Below are 8856 nucleotides of genomic sequence, written 5' to 3'. Positions count from 1 at the left end.
ATTGTCGGAATAGTATTACATTAGTATTTGAAAATGACCAGAGAGGCAGAAATCGATTCCCGACAGCAGTGCAGGCTCCACAGCTGCAGACACCACGGCAGATCATGGAGACAACAATATCCTTGACAGCGGCAAAGCCATTATGGAGAAAACAGACAAAGTACTACTTTCCCCTTTTCATGACGTCAAACCTAATGTCGGTGCCGTGGTTAGAACTTCCTTCAGGTTAATTTCAGACCCTGTTTATACCTGGTTTTAACATCTATCCTGAGTGATCTGGTCTGGTGTACATTGCACTAAAGTACAAATCCATCCTGATACGCCCTCAGGTCTGAACGCAAAACCACATTCGAAGGTGGGTTGAGGACGCATGACCGCAGTCTGTCCTCCTCGGCTGGGGTCCTCTGATGCCCTGATGTATCTGTAGCCACCAAAATATAAACAGTAATTTGTTTTTCTAATGGTTAGAAATCTTAATTTAATGAGAACTATTAGGTGGGGTAAGGTTTTCACTTGCCACAGTTTACATCACGAGGCATCTGTTTTTAGTTTTCAGCTGAAATCTCCTCCCAAAACAGACTATTTCTATTGCTGTTGTTAGTATTGTTTTATATATACAGTAGATCATTCATAAATCATGTTAATTAGTGTCTAGTCTCCGAATATGGGCAGACTCTACAAGGATATGAGAGAAACTGTGGGTAATCACATAAATGCCGCAGCGGATTACGCAATAAACGGCCGACTCTATTTTGGTTTTGATTATTCGGTTAAAATGAGTTTCACAAAGATATGCTTGTATTTTTCCCGTCATGGTTACTATGATAAACTGAATCAGATAAAAGTTGATGTTTTGGCAGGTGATAGACATATTTTTACATTTGTGTTTTGTTTTTTTTTTGGTTCTGGATCCCGGCCCATTAGAAAAATGTTCTTCATGTGTCTGTTGCTTGGCATTTATGTAAATAGTTCCTAAACTCAGTGACATGAACTGTTCATTACGTTGGGTAGTAAACGGTTTGTTGTGCTTTACAGGACAATTAGATCTTTTAATGACACTAAATGACTGCTAAACGTCCCCTAGACCAAAAGATTTATTGCTGCCTATAAACGGAGCCCTTTCTGTTTTGCTGGGATTTGACTCTGCAGCTTGTCTATTTGTCTTTGTAATTGGCCTAAGCAGCTTGAAATTTGCTATGCACATAAGGAACAATTGGAGCCCCAGAGAGAGGGGCTTTCCTGTGAAATAGGCTGTCAGGCTTCACCACCGCATAGTCACGCTAACTTTGATCCCCTCTGCCTCAGAACCCAAATCTAGAGCCAAGTTATGACTCAACTTTCACGGTGACATTTGTAGCTTACACTGATACGAAGATGGGTGTTTCCACCCCGAGCCGCTGTAATGCCTCCTAAAGACTGGGAGATCTCGGCAACGTTGAGAGTTCATTAAAAAAAATCCCAGTGGGGCTACATGGATCTAATAAACGTGGCTAAGACCCCAAGTATGATGCGGACACCTTCTGAATCATAGGCCATGACGCAAGTCATCACTCAAGTCATCATCTCCAAAGCAACTTTGCTAAGTAAGACCATGGGTCTCAAACTGTGGTACACAAGCTTCCTCTAGTGGTACTTTCTGATCCCAAAAGATTCATACTGTCTTCTTGCCATGTTTTGGACCACTTCCTGTGGTCCTCTGAGGGAGACAGCACCCCCTGCTGTCTTTGCAAACCTGTACAAAAACAGGAATCAAGACACGTCACATGTTAACGTCACGTGACCCTTCTGAGGAAGACCACAGGAAGTGATCGGAACATGTCATGGTAAGCAAAAATCCTTGTTCTTTTTTTTTTTGTCCGACTAAACAAAACTTAAGCTAGCTAAGCTAACAGTATTTACACCACTGTGTTTTAACATGGTGTTGCTATGAGAGCTCACTATTTTTCTCAGGTGGTACTTGGTATAAAATGTTTGAGAACCAGATGCGAAGCAAGTTAGCGACGTCATCATCCACCCATGTAAGTTTGCAATGCCATCAGCTATGACATGAAGATTCATTTTGCATGCTAAGAAGATGAAGATGTATTGGATGCCACATACAGGCTTTGAGATGGTGATCCAACAGTGTCAGAAAACATTCCTAAGCTACCTTCCGCCTCATCAACATGACACCAGTTGTTCACAGTGTGAATTAGGAGCAACATCTTGGACTCATAATCAAAGAATTTGCTGCGTCATCTTTCGCCTGGAACAGTGTAGCAGGCGTAGTGCAGGTGAGGTCTACTCGGGTTAATGAGTGGTTTTTGTCAGCTCCCTCGCAGGACTTGTGCCCACAGACCGTATTGTACCCATGGGAACCAGAATTCACCCGGGTAAGCTCGGCTTTACTGTAGCAATTCCCCACGTATAACATAAGGGAAGAGTGAGAATTATAGAAGATCGGATTCTTATTTTACTGCGTCGGCCTGAATTTCCTCTCCCACGAGCTGTAGGAACAGTTAAACCCTGGTTTCTCTGGGGAGTCACATTTGCTTTCAGTTATGGGCATTCACATCCCTCTTATGGGAAAAAAAAACCAAAGGCATTTCACCCCCCCCGTGTAACTGAGCTGTAAGGCAATACATCAAGCTCCCTCACTCTGTCGCCTCACATTGAGAGTGCCCATTAGTGCTCATTGGGAACGATAGGGGAAAATAAACCTGATCGATGGCAGAGCCAGACGCCTTTGATCAATGTGAAGGGCGGGGATACCATTTTTTGCTGGACTCAGCTGTGGCACCGCACCTGAAATGTAAAGTTCTTGCAGGATCACGGTGCAAAAACCGGCCAAATTTGTGCACAGCCAACTGGAAAGAGCTGCCGGCGCCGGAGCCAAGAGCTACGTCCTGAAACACCATGACTCAACGAGACCCGGGCTCTTACATTATTTGTCTCCCAATAAAAAATGATGTGATGAAAAATAAGAATAATATCAAGCAGCTGTGTCCAAAACAATCAAATAAATAACACAGCAGCCACGAGGGAACCCCTGAACAACCGTCCCAAAAGTGTCTTAACAAATTTAATGCTTGAAATGCATCCTTTCGCGGGATTACAGCGCGCGAGGCTCTGCTCTCCAGCAACTTGGCAGAAGTGTGACATTCCATTTGTGAGAGGTAGTTCAGTTTTTCCCTCTTTTCTTTTTTGTTTTTTTTTTTGTTCAAGATGATGTACCAGCATGTGAAACAGCTGCTGTCATGTTTCAGTGACATCATAGGAAGTCCTTGCCTAGGAAGTGGCTGGAGGAATTACAGCGCTGATGCATCCTTTTTCCTGTGTGACTCACAGTCGTGCACAGCGCTACCAGTGCTCGTGCTGGAAAAGTACAGTCTTCTCCTGCAATAACGATGTGACTGTTGTTTATTAAACTCCATAAGACGAGTTGAAGTGAGGTTTAGAGAGGACAGAGGAGTGGATTAGCTTGACGGACAGTCTCACTTGGCTGTTGCTCTTTCTCCAGGAATGGGGATTTCCTGCAATGAGCAATTTCATTCATGCATGGAACTGGAACGTATCTTGGCCACCTTCAGCAACAACTTCTACCACTCCCACTTTATCCACATTATGACATATCGCCCTGTTTTCACTCTTCCCCGGCGACCACTCCCTTTATATCTTTATATTTCTTTCTCATCCTCATTAATCCTTGTACACACTTCACTCACGCATCTCCTCGCCGTTGCAGCCGCTCAGACGTTCTCCATTTTCTCTTAATTCCTCCCATTATTCTTCTTTATTTGCACTCCTTTCATCCTGTTTCTCCTCCCTCTCTGTATGTGTGTGTTTGCGCCACAGGTTTTGCTCAAGTCCAGACCTGTAGGGGGGGGGTTTTGGGTTCCTGCGCCAGCTGTGTTGCGAGCGATTCCTGCATCCATATCTTAGTGGTGTTCTGCTCCCCCCCCCCCCAGGCTTGCTGTCCGCTTGCCACCATCTTAAACTCCTCTGCTGCCGTCCATCACTCCTCCTTTTTGATCTCTCCTGCAAAGTGTTTTGAGTTTTTCGCTCCTCTAACGCTGTCAATCAGCCGGCTGCAGAGGGGAAGGTCCTGTGGTGCAGTTAAATCCTGACGCCGCGTGCCCTGTCCACACCTCTAATGCTGTGTTCACACCGAACCATCAGCCAGCGCATTGTTGCACTCCCTGTTGTTGGAAACGTCCGCAGAGAGAGAAACCGTCGTCTTGTGTGGTTTCACGAACACACCCCGCTGAGCCGGACACAACTTGGCGAGTTTCATACTTTAAATTCTGGAGCTCCGTGTGGATGAGAGCCGCTTCCAGCGATACTTTCGCCGCCAAGCTGTGAGCGGCTCCGCGTGGTGTGTTCGTGAAACCACACAAGACGACGGTTTCTCTCTCTGCGGACGTTTCCAACCGCAGGCAAAGTGTCGTACAGCTCCGAGTGTCCACACACAAAAATACCACACCGGCCGCTGGCAGGTACATGACATCATTCGGAGAATCTTAACGCTGATTGGCCATCGTGGGGTGGAGTGGCTCAGTGGTTAAGACCCTACCTTGTGTACGAAAGGCATCATGGTCGCAAGTTCGAATCCACCCCTGGCTAATTGTACTGACATGTAATGTAATGCAATGTAATGTGTCGACGCGTCCGTGCAATTTTTCGCAAAAGTTGAAAAGAGCGATTTTATCGCGTCTTTTGCGCAGTAGTTGACTAGGCCGTCCAGAATACAGACATGAAGCTGCTTGGGAAATTATTTCACTATAACATAGACCAGTGGTTAGCAATTGGTGGCCCGAGGGCCAAAACTGGCCCGCCAGCATCAGCATCTGGCCCGGCAGATGTCTTAACAAATCTGATTTTAGATTATTTGCTTATCTTCAAGTTCAAAAGCTTTTATTCTGAAAAAATATGATCTCATTCAAATAGATTCTCTTGCTAGAATGGACAGTTTAACCCACACTAAATGTTTGTTTGTTTGTTTGTTTGAAGAATAAAAATTAAAAAAACACTGCTGTTGTCATGGTAACAGCCAGATTTGGGGGAGTAAATGTCCATAAAATAGCTCTTTTCATATGTTAGGCTCAAAAAAGAAGCAGTAACTCTTCAAATTGAAATGATGCAAGACGAACACTAACAGTACGAGTACGTAAGCTGGTGATTAAAGACACCGTCTGCATTATTGTTAGTTTAAGGCAACAAATGTAGCTTTTTGTTTCTGACTGAAAACATGCAGACGTGATGAAGACACCATATTTTGGCCCAAATATTCAAATAAATATCAATTTACTTGCTGATCCCTGACATGGAACCTTCAATTTTCATGTCACACGAAATAAAAAAGCATGACTGAGTGAATGACTGTATGAATCTGACTCTGACTCACTGAGTGCACAGGGAACGTCCACTGTTGTATCTCACCTCATCTCTTTCTCCCTGTTCCTCAAACAACATACAATCACGTCTTTGTTTGATTAGTGTTTATACAATGAGCACGTGGGCAGAAATGTGAGCTCGTGCACCACCTGCTGAACGCACCAAACCCTTCCAAACTCCGAACTGACACTGGTGATGAAGAGGATGTCAGTACTTATTTAAAATGACTTCCATCTTCTACAATCAATCTTTAATCTGTCTTTTACAGACTCATCTGTTCCTCATCTGTCCGTCATCAGAGCTTTTGTCTGTCTATTTCACTGTTGTGATATTTCTGTGTCCAGGACGCAGACATGTGGGATAATTTTAGCATGGTGCAATTTGTGTTTTAAAGCCTTTGCACATCAACGGTGATGCAAATAAAAAAGCATGACATTTGTCCCAGAAACAAAACAAAAGAACATCCAGCTATAATAACCAATAATAATAACATATCGTTGTACTCCGTGTTCCAGTTAAGAAGGGTTAGCCACTGTAGCCACTCTATAACAACACTCTATATAGTATATACTGTATACAGTATGCAAAAAAAAAAATTGTATCTGATTTACTGTGAAACAAATACAGCAAACGTGGTTTTAATGGAAAAAGTAGAAGTGTTTGTTTGGTGGCAGCTTGGAATTCCAAGGTCAGGGTTTCAGGCGGCATTGCCGTGTAAGGAAGTTGCAAATTCCGAGTTCCAAATGCAAATGGAATGCACCCTTGCCTGAGCTGCTTCTGTTTGGTATACACTTCTACCGCGACATGTTTTTGTTGCACTTTTATCACATTAGTGATAGTACCTGGTACTTTTTTTAGCCCCTGCTCTGACGAGGTTCAAAGTGAGCTGAGCCGATACTAATATGGGACGCCGACAGACTGCCGATCACTGGTGGGTCAGAGAGTGTGGTCACTGTAAGAGTCCGACACCGAACTGCAGATCAGTGAAAAAGACTTGAAAAAACTTTATACATTATCTTAAAATGTTCCTTTTCTTTTTTGTGTTTTGTGTTTCATATATATATATTCTAAACACACATCTTTGTACATTTTGGTATAAGTTCTCTTTCTTGCAGGGAGTTCGGGGGAAATGGGTGTTAGATGGTGGAGGGGGTGAAAAAGGAAAAAATCCTGAAAACATGTTCAGGTGTTAATCTCCAACATAGACCGCAGATAATAATAATTTATAATAATATAATTGTGGCTTTATTAACACAACAGATATCAGGTGAACTGCATTTCCTTCAACACAGTAATGCAGTTTTATCAGTGTCATAAATTACATCATCATCATTATCATTTTCATGCAACCCCCCCCCCCCCCCCCCGTCTTCACCCACCCACCAAGAGGATGACGTAGTGAAATCAAGGCTTATAGGTGATCAGTATCAATGCCGATGGTGTTGTTTTTCTATCGCCATTAGACTGTGGAATCCGTTTTTACTAAGTTTTTAATAAGAGAAAAAATAGATACATCCTGAAAAATGGGAGCCGCGATATTGATGTAAAAGCAAAGAAAAGTGAAATACGCGAGTCAGAAGCACAGACATAATAATCAGCCAAAGGTCAAAAGTTCAAATGTTTCTGAACATGTTACCACATGAAGAAAACCACACTAGTTTCTCACTAATTGTTCAATAAATACTTGAATTAGGAATTAATAACTTAGTGAAGACAGAAGACAGAAATAACTCTCCCCACAAGTCACACCCTCAGATTTTCTCGATAACCCGCTTCAGTAAATAAACCAGATTGTAACAGCTATTCAGATCCGCGTGTTTTTTTTCCGACTGTTACGAAACAGCGTCGATCAATCACGCTCCACCGACTCGACCCGTGGTTTGAATCAGGTTGAGGAGGAGGTGAAGGTCCAGCTGTGGTACGTCAACTCCAACTGGATGTGACACGTGGGCCTCTGACTCTCCTCCAGGCAGATTAACTGGAGTGAGGACGGGGGAGGACGGGGGAGGACGGTCGGGGCTTCTCTTCGTTCCCAAACAGCTGATTGTGTGGCGTTTCCTTCATTGAGTTTTCACTGATTTTTGTTGTTGTTGCAGAGCTTTTAAGCCTCTTTAAGCCTCTTGTTTTGATCTTACACATCTTTTCTGTTCCTTACCGAGGTTATTATAGTGAACGAGAATCGTTAACGGAAATAACGAAAGCTAAAATTGATTAAAAAAAAAAACACTTAAGTGAAATTAAGTGTTAAAAATAAAATGATAACTAAAATTGTAGCGTAAAGTTTTGGTATTTGCAAAATTTATATACATAAATAATAAGTGAGTCCGATTACATTACGTTACATGTCATTTAGCTGACGCTTTTATCCAAAGTGACTTACAATAAGTGCATTTCACAACATTTAGATACAAACAGATGAGAAAAAAACCCCACAAAATATAAAGTTATAAAATACAGTCAAAGTTCAAAGGTTTCTGAACAGGTTACCATGCAGATTTTTTGGTTATTGGCACATCTAAAAACAGCCTGTTATTAGACCTCAGAGCTCGGGAACAAACTCATTTTAAACGAAATAAAATAAAAACTAAAGACTGTTTTCACACAGGAAGTCATTGTGTGAACTCAGTGGGACGATGCTTTCACCGATGAAAAGGGGGGAAAAAACAACAACACAGAGACGATATGAAGTATGACAAACGGGAGGAGAAATGACATGGCGGCCCACCAGAGAGAAGTTCCACTGTAAGTGTGTGAGAGAGGGGGATGATTCGTCCCATCTGGCGTCATGGCGTCCCGCTCAGCTGTTCACTGTACTGGCAGAGACCCACAGTCTCCTGCTGCAGAGACCTCCTCCATTCCTCGTCTCTGCCAGGAATGGAGAGAGGGGGGGGGGAGAAAAGAGGTCTTTCCAAGCGAGCAGACTTTAAAGCTCTCCACCTGTCACATGACAGGGTGTGGGAAGGAAATCAGAGGCAATGGAAGGTTGGACAACGCTGGACGTCGACACTTTCATGATGTCATGAGGACGACCTTTCCATTTATCCCTCTGTAGGGGAAGGTGATAAACGTGTGTGTGTGTGTGGGATGACAGCAAATATTTGATTTCTGACTAAAATACCATTTCATTTTAGTCTACTTTTAGTCAATTTAACCTACAGTAGATTTAAATCTAATGAGTTTGTTTGTATTATTTAAATGTTTCTCTATCATCCTAAAAATTGCCATGGGAATAACACACAACTCCTTATATGGACATCCTGGGGGGGGGGGTTGTTTATAGGTCACATCTTCACGCTTTAAAGATTTTTTTAAACTTTTTAACTGTGTATGTCCAATTTAAATTTTTTTTTTTCTTAATTGTACTTTTGTGTGTGTTAATTATGGAAGAGTATTAGGGCCACATGCACAGCATGAATTCTGAGATTAAATGCTGTTTTATTTTTTTGACTTTCTTTGAAAATATCTATGTGGCCTAATACTCTT

Source organism: Solea solea, chromosome 3 (assembly GCF_958295425.1).
Source record: "Solea solea chromosome 3, fSolSol10.1, whole genome shotgun sequence".
NCBI classification, from domain to species: Eukaryota; Metazoa; Chordata; class Actinopteri; order Pleuronectiformes; family Soleidae; genus Solea; species Solea solea.
This window is presented reverse-complemented; position numbering follows the sequence as displayed.